The 14,860-nt window shown below is 43.7% G+C and overlaps 1 protein-coding gene across 3 annotated transcripts in view; it reads right to left on the reverse strand.

The window, feature by feature from the left end:
• pak1 (p21 protein (Cdc42/Rac)-activated kinase 1) overlaps positions 1 to 14,860 on the reverse strand; it is a 69,065-nt gene that overhangs the window by 45,152 nt on the left and 9,053 nt on the right. For 2 of the 3 annotated variants that reach the window (XM_005947621.2, XM_005947620.2), the window contains exon 2: positions 8,210 to 8,265. The exons of the other annotated variant lie outside the window; for it this stretch is intronic. The gene's annotated coding sequence lies outside the window, so the exon portion shown is untranslated. The remainder of the gene's footprint in view (positions 1 to 8,209; positions 8,266 to 14,860) is intronic. 3 annotated transcript variants of the gene reach the window in all.

Consider the following 14,860-nt stretch of genomic DNA (forward strand, 5'->3'; position numbering starts at 1 on the left):
CACACACACACACACACACACACACACACACACACACACACACACACACACACACACACACACACACACACACACACAGCTCTACATAATCAATACTGACATGGATTACAAGGTCACATTAAGACCCCCAGCAGGGAGACCTGCTATCTCTGACCTTAACACCACACATGTAAATAAACTGTGGAAGGAAAGCTGAACGAGACTGAACTTGAGGATTTTGGTTTCTGTGGTTCCACTTTCTCCCCTGTGTGTTTCCTCTCGCTCTGCAGCACCTCTGCTTCAGTAAAGCTGACATTAGTAGATGAATCAATACCATTCGACACGTAGAAGAGGAGGTTTGATGACAGTGTTCAAAGTTTTTGGGAGGTTCACTGTTTGTTTAATAAAGAATCTCCAGCTCATGTACCTGTTAGAGCTGCAGGCAGGTCACAGCAACAGTATTAAAACAATATCACTGAAATCTGCACTCCTGTTTCTCACTAACTGGAAACAGCAGAGAAACAAACATTATTTAAACTGTTGATTTTGACACACACAAAGGTGTTTTGACCAGGTGTTTCAATCAGCCGTCTGATCTTGAATCAACCATTTATTTTTACTGGATTATATGTTGTATATATAAATATATTCTGGTAATATTGCTGCACAGCCTTCATACTGGCTTCACATAAAGACCTCAGCAAACCAAGCTGCCAGCTATTTAGTCAGATTAAAATAATCAAGATTTAATCTTTTGTGGTCACGCTTTGAGTTTGACACGAGTCCAAAACGGCTGTTAAAGTGTAAACTGTAGGAAAATATATGTGTTCTCGTCTTTGTTCTGCAGATACCTGTAGCTGTGAGTCACCGTCTGATGGATCAACCGTCTGAGGTCAGTTTGGTTTTATGGGAAAAGTGGGCGGCTGGAGGAGGAACAAACAGGAAGTAACTACCAGAGGCCTTAAAGATAAAGCTAAGAAACAGGAGTCTGCAGCCATGGATTTGAGAAAAATGCACTTTTTAGTCTTCGTTGGCGCTGGCTGTGAATGCATTACCAGCAATCAATACTGATCAAGCAGTATTGATTGCTGTCACAGAAGAACGTGGAGGTAAAATCGGTTTACAGTTAACACAAAGCAGAAGAAAGAGGATGAGGAGCACGACAGAAGTCCGACTCCGTCTGACATCAAGCAGAGGTGTGAATCAGAGAGGCCGTCGCTGGTCAGTGCCGACTCACCGGCTGCGACTTAATGGCCGTTCAAAGCAAACTCTGTGAGCTTTACAAGCTGGAAGAGCTGGAAAACTACAAGACACGAGGGAAGAGACGGGACAGAGGGACATGTGCGTGAATGTGACTGACTGATGACGGCGGTGATGCTGGCCGGTGAGTTGCTTAATGAGAAATCTGAACTGTCTGGGTCTGAACTCCTCAAATATGATTTGTGAAGGAGGTAACTTTGCAATCAGAGTAGCTCCAGCAGAGCGAGAGCCTTTCAGGTCAGTGTCAGTCCCAATGAAACTTTCATTCACATCATATCAATAATTTAACCTTGTGCAGATACTTCAGCATTAGGTTACAGCGCATCAGATACATGCTTCAGTTACATCTCTTTCTTTCAGCTGTGACTATTTGCCGAGCATTTTGAGATGAATAAATACCCGAGTGTTTAATCATCTGCCTCAGCAGTGAGCTGCACATCCTGTGGTAGAAGTCTTTGACTGCCTCGGCGAGCAGCAGAGAAAACGCGTCAGCCAAGAGTTCATCCACGGCAACATGAACGTATTATTTATAATTGTCACCAGTGGTATTGTTTTCATTTAATAAGGCATAAGTGCAGCGCTGTGCTATCACCACAAACACGATCAAACTCTGTGGGAAACTATTTTTTGACTCTATGGACCCTGATGTGATGCTGGTGCCCACTGTAGAACCAGTTCAAAGCTTAAAACTAAAATAAAAAACTGGTGTTGGTGTCAAAAGGGTGGAACCAGCAGTCTACCATTAAATCTTTGGGCCCAAAGTCAAACACACTGACACTAGTGGAGAGAAACTGAACTACGATTGGCGGACGCAGCCCACAGATCCTGCCTGCTGTGATTTTCCTCCAATGGAAATGACCTCAACTTCTGTTAGCAGCACTGCGTAATAATCAGTTCTGATTCATGTAGAAATGCAGGCTGACTCTGTGCACAGCACCACGTTGGCGGAAATGAAATAGAAGATGTGAAGTGACACAGCTGACTAATAATACAGCAACAGAATGAGGAGAGAGGAAGAAGAGGGCAACGACCGGGCTGAAGCTCCGAGAGCCAAAGTGAAGACAGCCTCAAAACGCTGGCGTAAAGCATCGGATGCATTCCCAGGGTGCACTGCAGCACCTTCAGTGGAAAGTCCATCCTCTAATGACGAGGCTTAATGCACACACACTATAAATTCAGTCAATACCTCAGATACACACCGCACCTTTTACTGTACCGTGACTGATATTAGTGCACACACTGGAAAACATGATGTGAGGCATGAACATGATGGATACATCACACACACACACACACACACACACACACACACACACACACACACACAAAAAGTACAACCACACACACACATGCATGGAGATAAATCAGTCGTGACGTCCAGTAGATTAGAGTCCAAAGAAGGCAGCTTCTGCTGGTCAATACAAAGCTGTGTGTGTGTGCGTGTGTGTGCGTGTGTGGTGTGTGTGTGGGTGGTGCGTTGGTGGTGTGTCGTGGTGGTTGTCGTGTTTGTGTTGTCGCTGTGTGTGTTCACAGTGGGTGGAGAGTGTATTCATTCCTATTTATAAACAGACAGCAAATGTTTTCTCTCCATTCTCTTACTGTTTGCTTTTTTCACAGAATAAACTCAATGACACAGCGAGTCGCCTTCCTCTATGTCCCTCGCAGGCTCTCTTACTTTGCAGCTCACATCTTTCTCTGCTTCGCACGGCTTCATCAAACATGTCAACACCACAAACAAAAAATCCCAGTAAAGGTTCACTCTGACTTTCAAGTCAAAAAACGTTATTAAAATGTCGGGAAACTGGACAAACAGAATCGTGCTGTGAAGTGTATTTTATTTATACGGGACACTAAAATCTTTTTTTTAGTTATAACTGTTGTTGCTGTAATGTAATATGGTATGTCTGTAAACTTTAATTTTCACTTTAATACTGTAATTTTACAGGATCAAACGTGAAAGAATAGCAGAAGCATGGACGACAGCCTCAGTTTCTCCCTCTTTGTCACACTTTTCTTGTCTACTTTTTCCTCACTTCAGTCGTCGCTGCGTTAAATCTGCCTGGAAAGTTTTCTGCTTGAAGCTACTTATCATGTGAATGTGTGTCTGTGTGTGTGTGAGCGTGTTTTCATATCTTTGTAGGGACCAAAATCCTGGTCCCCACAAGTTTGAAGGCATTTTTGAGACTCAAAACGTGCTTTTAGTGTCAGGGTTATGGTTAAGGGTAAGGGTTAGGGAACGAATTGTGTTAATTAGATGTCCCCAAGATATGAATACCTGACATGTGTGTGTGTGTGTGTGTGTGTGTGTTGTGTGTGTGTGTGTGCTGTGTGTTGTGTGTGTGTGTGTGTGTGTGTGTGTGTGTGTGTGTGTGTGTGTGTAAGACAGAAGAAATCATTGTGAAGAAAGATTTTTAAAAGGACTGGATGAAAAGAAGATTGAGGGAGGAATGTGTCCAGCCTGAAGGATCCAACAAAGAGCATGAAAAGAGAGGAGCAAGACAAAAAAAGGAGTACAAAACAGGGAGGGGGGGGAGTAAGAGAGACACTACAGAGGGGGAAGGGGGAAGTGGGGGTCAGAGGAAAATAAAGAGGGGAGGATCAAACAGGAGAGAGATCCGAGCAGAAAACCGGGAGAATTTACACAAAACCATTTCTCAGTGGAAAAACTCGGAGAGTTCACCCTCTGCTCGCTCACGGTGTGATGAACTGCTTTCGCCCTCTTCATCTTTCCACTGCTATCGGCTTTCTTCTTCTACCATCCATCACCCTGTTTTCATCTTATTTTTTTCATCTGAAACAAGAAATTAATGAAGTGCTGCCAGAAATGTAACGAGCCCTTTCCCCAAACATGAATTTTGGTCACATTTGAAACATATTTCTCTTGATTTGCTGCTTTGTTTGGTTTTAAAAAATGTAAACCAATCTAATGTCTGGGTTTTGGACACCACCTCGCCACCACATTTAGACCAAATTCTGACACATTACTAAACAATTAAGTTAAGCCGGTCTTCACTGATCCTCACAAGGAAATTCATTCAGTACATTTAATCCTCCCTCAGTCTGAGGAGCAGCGGGAGGCCACTGAGGAGCGTACGGGGTTAAACTCCAGCGCTAAGTGAATGCCTTTGTGATGGGAGAATCAAACCTAGCTTTGTTTTAGCACGCATTTGATGGCGGGAAAAATAACCTCTCTAAGGAGACCTGTGCATGAATGGTGCTCCTTTGACCGGATTTAATCCCAGGACTTTTTCACTGAGTCACCACACCGAGGGACCAATCCAGGAAAAGTACGGCTGCAGCCCTTCAGTCAGTGTCCAAACCAAGTTGAGACCTTATTATGTCAGCGATATGTTCACAAAGAGCAATGAGCATCACTCAGCCCAAAGCAGGACTCTACAAGACTAGCTTTGCATAATCAACAGTTCAAAATAAACCCCATTTATTTCATTCTGAGCCTTGATGCAGCTGCTTAGTTCAGTTGTTTTAGCTCCTCCCCCTTTAAGTTTAGCTGCCCCTCAAAAATAAAAACCAAATTAGGGATGTCCGCTCTCACTGACGTCATACAGATCCAAACAGAGCAGCCAAATGTACGTTTACAGGAACATCTGCCACTCCAACAGTACAAATGTGACAGAAAATAAGAGAAAACACAGCAGGTCCTGTTTAAAACAAGACAACACTAAAATACCCAGGAGCCCTGCACTTCACAGAGTACAGTTCGTATCAGGACAGATTCAGGAAGATTTTACTCTGTTACCCTTTCAGCCACCCCTTTTTTGTAAGCCTATAGTTCAAATACTCACACAGATCTTGCACACACACACAGAATGATGCAGTGCATAAAAAATGCATGGCAAACCCGCCGACTCGCTCTCATCAGCGCAGTAGCCCCACCCTATTACCATCCCCCCTTTTCTCCACCTAAACACAGCACACACACAGGTGTGCTGATGGGGGGCAGGGGGTCTGTCTCCATCCCTGACATACCAGCTGTGTAACTCCGCCCCTGCCAATGCAATAAATAATGAAGGGTGCAGTGCACGCTGGGAGCCGTCAGACCAGAAATGCAGAATCCTGTTACAGCCAACTCACATAATGTGAAGTCCTCTGGTTTCCCTCAGTGAACCACAACTGCAAACACTGATGCACTGCTCAAACATCTTCTTTGTGACAAACGACCTCATGAACATCGTGCCTGCAGGCTAACCTGCACCAGAATGGGAGTTACTACGGAAACAGTTTCTGTTTCAAATGATAATGTCCGGCTTTATGTTTGAATTTAGCCAGAAGTGCTGCAGAGGCGGACCGACACCCGACCTGGACGGCCCCTGGCGTGCTCTCACTCGCTCTCTCTCAGCTGCTGCTGTCTCACTAGTATACACAGGCAGGCTTCAAACATGTGACCCTAAAGGTATGCAAACAGGTAGCGCTGGCTAAAGATGCAGAACTGCATCCACTCAGGGAACAGAAGACACGGTGGTGTTAACTCTCACATATCAGATGGAGTGGGGCTCGGGTGGAGCAGAGGGAGCAGATAGATTACCGTAAATGTCGGGCTATAAGCCGCTACTTTTTGCACAAGCTTTGAACCCTGCGGCCTTTAGTCAGGTGCGGCTTTTCTATGGATTGTCCGTGATTTTTGTGATATCGTAAGACGATTTGTTTTGTGTGTTCCGCTGTTGTACGGCACTACGTTGCCTGGCGGAAGGATCGGGGTTCAAGAGTGGTATGTTAGTCACATGTCCGTCCGCCAGGCAACGTAGTGCCGTACGAAGTAGCGCGAAAAACAAACTTCAAAGTAGCGGTACGCGTTCAGCGGGAGTCGTGGATGATGAGCGGCGATAAACTTGCAAGTTATGCCCAAAAAGCAAGTTATGCCCAACTCCACCGGTGGATTCTGACAGCGTGGAAAAGTGTGAAAACATCCACGATCACCAACGGATTTCGAAGGGCTGGACTGCTGCATGATGGAGAGGAGGACACCGCCACGGCCCTTCTGAGGGTGTTCGACTCTGACACTGACAATGAGGATTTCTTTGGTTTTGAAAGTGACAACGAAGGAGAGAAGAAGAGTGGATGACGAAGCCATCCTGAGCCTGTTTGTATCCGACACTGGAGAAGAGGACTTTGGTGGTTTTAGTGCGCAGGAAGAAGAGAAAGATGGTGAATGACTGACTTTTCTTCTTGTTAAAGCTGTGTCACTGCACCTGAGCCTAAAAGGTAGTCTGAATCTATTTTTCTGGTGTGCTGTAGGTTATTGTTATGTACTAACATGTGCAAATATGTACCCATAACTTGTTTTTCAAAATATTAATAAAAGTGATGTCTCCAAACAGCCATCTCTTTCCTGACAATTCCCTTTGTGCATATTCTCTTACATATGATAAGTCAACATTGAAACACCTGCGGCTTTTGGTCAGGTGCGGCTAATGTATGTACAAAACAGGATTTTCCCCTGATTTTAGCTTGTGCGGCTAATATTTAGGTGCGCTTTGTAGTCCGGGAAATACGGTAAATAAATCGACCTGACTCAGAGTAAAAACCTCTGACAGCTGTTTGGAGCTCAGGACTCCTGAACATGTGGAACTAATGATTTAACATGTGACAGCTCACCTGTCTCAGCTGTGGAAAGCAGACTGTGACTTTCGATTAACACCCGACTGATTCTCTCTCTCAGCTTCAGGAATAATTGATCGAATAATTGACGGAGCCACTGCTGTGTCACGTGCAAACTCGCTCGATCTGGATCCCGAGAAGCTGCAGGGATTTAATAATTTCAAAAAGCTGGATCCAAGAAATGGCTTCTGCTCCTGTTAACACTTCTTCATGCCAGGGTTAGGCTCCATTCACCGCCACTGATAACCTCTTGCACACAGATCCGTGCTCTAAGCGCTGTATCCGTGTATCCCGAATTATCCAAAGAGTCGCATATATGCCCCCACCTACTTGCTTAAATTTCACATTCTCACCCTTTACTGCATCTTCACAGTGAGCTGAAGTGGTGAAACAAAAGCTATGACAGCAGGTAATTCATTCAGCATCCGACACAAGTGTGTGTGTGTGTGTGCACAGAGATTAGCTGCACACACTCCCTGAGTCTGGTTGTGTGTTCTCTGTTTGCTCCGTCAGTAGGAATTGTGTTTAGGGTGTGGACCGTGTGCGAGGCTGTGTTTCACAGACAATCTGGCAGCCTGGTTAATGGAAAAGCATACAAAACTTACAGATGCTTCTACTCTAGTGATTCATAATAAAGTGTAAGGGTCACATACGTTATCGGGAAAAACAGCAAACCAGGATACCACCTGGGGAAACAGGAATGTCGGCAGTAATTCTAATTGGTGCTGAAACATGGAAAAACCTGATGTTAAGACTGAAAAAAATCTGTTTCAATCTCTGCCTTGAAAAAACAAAGCATTTACACGGCCAAATCACAACAGCAATCACCTCAAAGTTCTTTATGAGAGCCTACAACGGCACAGAGAAAACCACAACAATCAAACACCTCTGTGTGCAAACACTTGGTGACAGTGGGAAGTAAAAACTCCCTTTTAACAGGAAGAAACGTCTCTGAGAATATATCTGTGGCCCAAGGTGACAACAGTAAAATGAGCTGCTTGTGTCTAAAATATGAACGCTGTAGTGATTTAAAGAACAAAGATTGGACACAAGAGGAGAGAAAGCTGCTAAAACAGAGAGAGTGATGCTTTAGAAGCGAAAACTGCAGCCACATCACTGCTGGAGGAAAAGGACAAAACACATCTGAGCCAAGAACAGGATGATATGAGACCTACAGTCAAATATGCTTCCTCGAGTGCGTAAATCCATCCTGTTGTGAAGCATTAAAGGGGTGGAAATCCATCCAATCCCCGCTTAAAATCAACCAGGAATTACTAATATCTATGAGGAGAACTGATAATCACACTGGCATCAATAAAATCCTACCAGCAGAGTTCAAACCAGCCACGCTTACCTGTTAACGTGATGTGTGGCTCGCTCCTGTCACAGAAAGGCAGAGACTCCTGCAGCCTGCACACAAACAGAGAGAGCGCCGTTAACGCTGGCCGTCACACGTCGTCCTTTTAAATGAGCCACAACTTATTAACTGTCATTTCACTCATCCCACCTGCTCAGAATGCAGAGTTAAATCTGTCAATGACCGCCACGCGGCTCATAATCCTCTTACTAACAACGCTGTCAGACTTTCACAGAGCTCATCATCAGGGTGCAAAAGGTGAGCAGGCCAGCAGCGGCAGTACTTCTGGCTTATTAGTGTTTTATGACGCTAAATTCAATCTCATCTCCACAGTCCTGAAGTCAACAGAGCGGAAAGAGAAGGAAATGACTGCGACAGCACTTTAATGCCACCAAGGAACATGAATGACGTGAAACGAGACGAAATTAGAGCAAAAGATTTTCAGCAGTTTGGTGGGAAATGATGAGCAATCTGTTGAAAAGCAGAAGAACCTTGAGTTTATGAAGAAGTGTAACGATGTAGTTCAATGCTAACTGTGTTTTCAGCCCTTTCACTTTACACCAGAAAAGCCTTCAGACCTTAAATGTGGGAATATTTCAGACGAGTATGCGTCTAAGTGTTTGTGCTCATTTCCAGCTCCATATTTGTATTCTTGGGACTCCATTTGAGAAGATTTCTTGTATCTTATTCTGGGCCTTGGTTCAGCCCCTCAGTTCAGACTTTGCAGTACTGTGGCAGAGTTTACAGTGATGCCCTGACTGTTACTGGGATACATCAAAGATAGCAGACATCAGGTTATACTGGGCGCTGCTCATTAGATTCACTGCATTCTTCCTTTTATTCTGGCTTTATAGTGTCTAAGGTTGGAAATCAGCCTATATCTCATGAAACACTGAATCCAGTTGGCAGCACAGGTCAGCTGATCGCAGCCGGAAGATCAAAAAGGATAATGTGATTTATTTCTAGTAATTTTTCCCCCATGCTGCACCGCTACACCTGCCAAACTTTAACCCCCCCCCCCCTCAGACGTGTCATTGCCCCATGCCAGGGGTTAACGTGGGTCAGAATGGCCACTGGGCTTGCACTAAGTTGACATAAACCATGCACAGGTGTGGACAGGTGCTTCTCTTTCCTTTTGCTCCATCTTTCAGCAGATGGAGTCCACATGGCATCACACAAACACACAGTGCAGGCTATTAGAGAACAGGACGCCATTTGTGTGCACGCAGGAAGGACAAACAAAAGGAGGTCAGCCCTGCAGCTGTTCACACATTCACACTTTACTGTGAGAAAACACACACAGGCCTGCACACACACACACACACACATACACACACACACACAGTGTAATGGAATGGCAGCAGTCAGAAGGTCACACCCATGCAGCTCTAGATTACAGCTTATTAAGCTGTTTCTAATCTCTGATTAATGCAACATGCAGCCACCTGCATACGTGGCTGTGCCACCTGGACGCGTAAGCTGTTGCTAATCATACACGTACATCCCCTCACTAAGCTACAGGTACAGGTGAGCTGGAGTTTGCTCACACTAACATGCAGCTTATTGTCCGATGGTTTTATCTGGGCTCACTTATAGCAGCAGGTTCAAACCAGGTGACTGACCAGAGAGCTGGAGGGACATAAAACAGAGGACATGCAGTGGCCTGGTGTGAATTTGAGCAGCAGTAATATAAAAGCAGGAAAGAGCTGACTGAAAGCCACTCATCAGGTTTGTTTATATAGACCATTTTCATTTTCTCTAATCACACTATAGCACGTCGGTGTCCAGTGTATCCCAGTACATCCTCTGATTGGTGTATTCAGGGAGGATTCATCCACAGACTCAGCACCCTAGATTGTGTATTTGTAACCTGGATCACAGGTTGATGTGTTCCAAATGAACATATTAGACCAAAAAATTGGATGGCAGCAAATCATTGGCTGCCCAGTGATTGCACTGAATATTTTCTGCTTTCAGAGACTGACCACAAGTAGTTGCAGTGACCAGCGACCTCCAGTATCAAGCGCAAGGTGACTGCACAGGTGACTCGGCATGAGGCGAGCTGTCTCCAAACACTCACAGCCTGACTCAGACTGGCTGTAATCACAGGTTTACAAACTGCCATGTCAACCCGAATCAGCTGATGAGCCCAACTCGTCTGTGACACGTCTCTTTGAAATAGGAGGCTTGACTCAAACGGTTGTTGTTCTCGTTATGTTCCTAGGTATGTTCCTCTCATCTCTCATGTCCCTATATAATTTTTCAGTTAAACTGTCGTCCTGCGGGCACTATGTCACTATTTGTGGAGGAATTTCTGTTCAATACCTCTGAGGTTAGCCTGATAAATGAACTTTTGCTGTTCATTCACGGCTGAAGCAACAACAACACGAAGCTCAGCCTGAAAATCCACCGAGTTGCTCTCTAAACTTATGACCGTCTGTCCGCGTCCGTCAGATGAAACAAACACATACGAGTCAGATGACTCGTGCATGAAAAGTGTTTGGCAGAAAAATGTGAGAGTAGTTCTGTTTCGTGGCCGCACGCCTAATTATTCCCGCTGAGCATGATGACATGTGCTGACAGACAGCAAATGGAGATGCTCACAGGAAAATATGTCAGAACTTCAGGCTAGCTTCACCAGGGTTAATTTTTTCTTTATCTTTAGTTTAGTTTAGTTTAAGTCTTTTTAATTATTATTATTATAAGGGAATTATTTGTCAGAAGACGACGATAGACATTACAATACAAAAACACTTTGTGAAGGCAGTCATGCAGGAATAATTCACTTTTTTTTAGTCCAGCTTTTTTCCTTCTACAGTTTACTAAAATATGTTACTTTAGCTGACTGTAATAAAAGCCATAAAAAACAGCATTCATTCACCCAAAGAAACTTTAAACTGCTCTAGGTTAATATTCATGTCTAACCTCAGAATTTACCAGAAGAAGCTGTGTCCAGTATCGTAGCTGTGTCCAAATTCGAGGACTCCAACAAACGCGGCCAACAATGTGTCCACCTTTTCCCCAGATTTGAAGGACGGGTCGGGTGTATCCTTCGTGGCCCAACCTATCCCAGAATTCATAGCGCAGCCCAGCCAATTCCAGTTTCCAACAATGGCGGCAGCTACTTAGTTTTAATATTACTCTTTCTGGGTCACAAAATAAACTTTTAAGATATTTTCAGTTGAGAGCATAGCTGTGTAAACTTTAAATATGTGCTTGATTTACCAAGACATCACATATTTGGAAAAGTGCTCCAACGTTTTCAGAGATGAGCTGACCGGGAGTTCAAGGCTCACTAGAGCCGGCAATAACATCGGACTCCCGGCACATTATTTTCAGATCCCCGCAGCCTTTCGCTACTCAGGTTAAACGTGATATATAAGCCACTTAGATAACTTAAAAATGTTAATTTGGCTTTTTTCAGTATTTTATTTGTTCCTGAGTAAATCGGTTTGGCTAAGATTGTCTTTATGTTTTAGTTAGCACATACCGTAAACACTTCAAGCTGTAAGCTAATGATAGTTATATAAGAGCAGATGCTGCTGGTGCTATAAGCTGTACGTTTTATGTCCAGTGGATGATGATCTGATTAGTCGACTAATCGCAAAAATAATCGGTGACTAGTCGACTATCAAAATAGTCATTTGTGGCAGCCCTATTTCTGAATGTGGTACTCAAATAAGAACGGCTTTGTGAAAGCAAGACAGCGACGTGATCATTTCTGGTAAAAAACAGATCTTTATAAACTAAAACAGAAGTGCTGCTCATTAAAAAACATACAATGTTCAGCTTCAGATATTAAGGCATTTAACTGTCACTGTAATTGCTGCTTTAACAGCATATACTTTAAACTTTTCATTTAGCATCTGGTGAAGAGCCTGTGCTTAGTCTTATCAGGATTTAATAAACACTTAAGTCTAACCTGTACCTGTAGATTCTGAGTTAGTGCACTTCTAAGTATAAAACTGTGACTTCAGCATAGCAATGCACAGGTCTCAGTGGTCCCAGGTCATGTGCACAATGAATAGCACAGGGCTAAGTACTGATCCCTGTGGAATACCTTTCGTTTATAAAATTGTCAGAGAGTAACTGAAATAAGCACAGACTTCTGTTAGGAAGGTAAAGTGAATGCTTTGCCTTCATAACACATGTGCTTTTTCCACTCCCAATGGCAAATTAATCACCAAGAAAAATCCTAGAAATTGGAGTGAAAATCTAATGACAGCACTGAAATTTACAGATCTAACCAGGGAATTTAAGAGCCCACTTGTGATAAGCTGGGAGTGACAGACCCGTCTCACTATTTCCTAAATCTTGTGCCTCACCAAAGGAAGCCTTCTGTGTATGTGGGAAAGAAAACAGGCTGGAGGGAAAGAGATAGGGTGCATGTGGAGGGCAAGCTGACACACTTGACTGGCCATATTTAAAATTTGTAGAGTGTGTTGGCGAGAGAAGAGGGTGTTGTTCCTGCGTTTCTGTTGAAACGGAGGTGAGAACTCAGTTTGAAACGTCCCCCTGGGGAAGGGACAAGATGGGTGAGAGGGAGAGAAAATGAGTGAGCTGGCTCTTGGCCTGAGAGCGATAAGAAGAAATAAACCAGGACAGAGAGTAAATAAGACTCAGTAACAGGCACAGATAAAGCATAAAAACAGCCTCCCTGACCGCAGGCAGCACGGGGAGCTTTCTTAATTTCATACTTACAGCTAATAAGTGATATTCTCCCAAGAATATTGGATAATATTCTGGAAAAAAAATGTCTCCTGTACCCAAAGTGCCAATTGGTGCCATGAGCGTATGAGCCAATCATGCTGAGGCATGTGTGCGGTGGAGGTTTTTATAATTTCAGTTGCTCGTTGGTAGAAAAACCCACCTGTTATAAAGATGTAGCTAATGTACTGAGCGTGAAAGTGAAGCTGTGGGACTGCTGGCTGAGCTGTGGGTATGATGGAGAGACTAAGAACATGAGTGCAAGCTGTAGAGCGTCCTCTGAACGGTGGCTTGTCTCAGACACTCAGGTGGGGAGCTATAGGAGGCCCCGGAGCAGACTCAGGACACACTGGAGAGATTTTGTCTCTTAGGTGGATCGGGAACCCCTCATATCTCCCAGGAGACATCCCCAATGACATCCCTGAACCAACTGAGCTGCCTCGTCTGAACGTGGAGGAGCAGCAGCTCAAATAACTGAGCTCCTCACCGTATCTCTGAGCCCAGACACTCTTAACAAGAAGCTCACATCCACCACTTTTTTCCGGTCACTACCCACAGCTCGTGGATCTATGTGAGGGTAGAGCCACAGAGGTTTAAAAGTTCACGTATCCTTACATGATATTCTCTGTAGAAATTAAAGATGAAACTTCTCCTGCTCTCATGTGAAATAAGCTCTTATTGTGCTTTAAATGTGAAAACAAGGAGAACATCCCTCAGGCAAAAATAGCAGAGAAGATATAACTACAGGATGAGAGCAAGAAAGAAACTTCCTCTATTTGACAGGAGGAGAGATGGAGGGGTATTTATAGCTAATAACATTATAGTTGCTTCACTGGTTACTTCAGATAGACTGAAGGAGAGGAGAGAATGAGGGAAAAAGAGGGTGAAGAGGACGAAAGGAATACACGAGGACATGGTGTACAGAGAAAAGCGTGAAGAAGGAGAAAAAATGAAGATGCAGAGGAGATAAATAAAAGCTGAAGAAGATATGAAGAGTATGGGAGAAGGAAAGAGCTGGTGGGAGAGGACTTTGTGTATTTGGAACAGTTTTGGCTGGGTGGTATCTGCAGGAATGATATCATGATGACGGCATTTTGAAATATCAGGACGATTTCATGATTGGAACTCCCCCTGCTTCCAACTCAGGAACAGTTTGCTGTTAAAGTCTCTGCAGAGGCTGACCGAAGTCTGCAAACATCCACCGTGCTGCAACGGGCGAACATTTCCAGTACCGATTGCAGATTATTCCGTCTATAAAATGTCATAAAACACTTCTCCGAGCTCAGTGTTTTATCTTCCGGCTGCCTACTGCGTCAAACTAAACGATAAAACGTGGAGAGCGAGTTTAATAATATTTGTTCAATTTTATCGCACGTTAAGGACGCGGTAAACCCAAAAAGTTGGCAGAACCTGTGATAAAACATCAAGGAAACTGACTGTCAGTCGTTTTAAGCTTTTAATAATTTTAAGTAAAGAAAATACTGGAAACATACAAAGAAAAGCTGTTGGTGTAGCAGGTTCGAAAAACCTCCAACCTGCTGTAGCGTTACTCTCCTCCATGCTACGTTAGCCTCCCGCTAACAGAGAACATCAAAAAACAGATCAGCACATGGATCAGGAGACATGATGTCACATCTGTGTCTTTGGTCTTGGTGTCTTTAGATTAATTTATTAATATTAGTTTTAAGAGATGAGGTCAAATCATTTTCTTTGACTAAATTATTTTTATTATTAAAAATTCTTGGACATGCTTTGACTGTGGACTCATGGACCCCTGTAGGTGTAACACCTTTATTCAGTTGTAAGTGTGAACTGAGCCTGAAGTTTATACAGGGAGTGCAGAATCATTAGGCAAGTTGTATTTTTGAGGAATAATTTTATTATTGAACAACAACCATGTTCTCAATGAACCCAAAAAACTCATTAATATCAAAGCTGAAT

The sequence above is a fragment of the Haplochromis burtoni genome, unplaced genomic scaffold (assembly GCF_018398535.1).
Source record: "Haplochromis burtoni strain Fernald_Lab_line unplaced genomic scaffold, NCSU_Asbu1 Contig_536, whole genome shotgun sequence".
NCBI lineage: Eukaryota > Metazoa > Chordata > Actinopteri > Cichliformes > Cichlidae > Haplochromis > Haplochromis burtoni.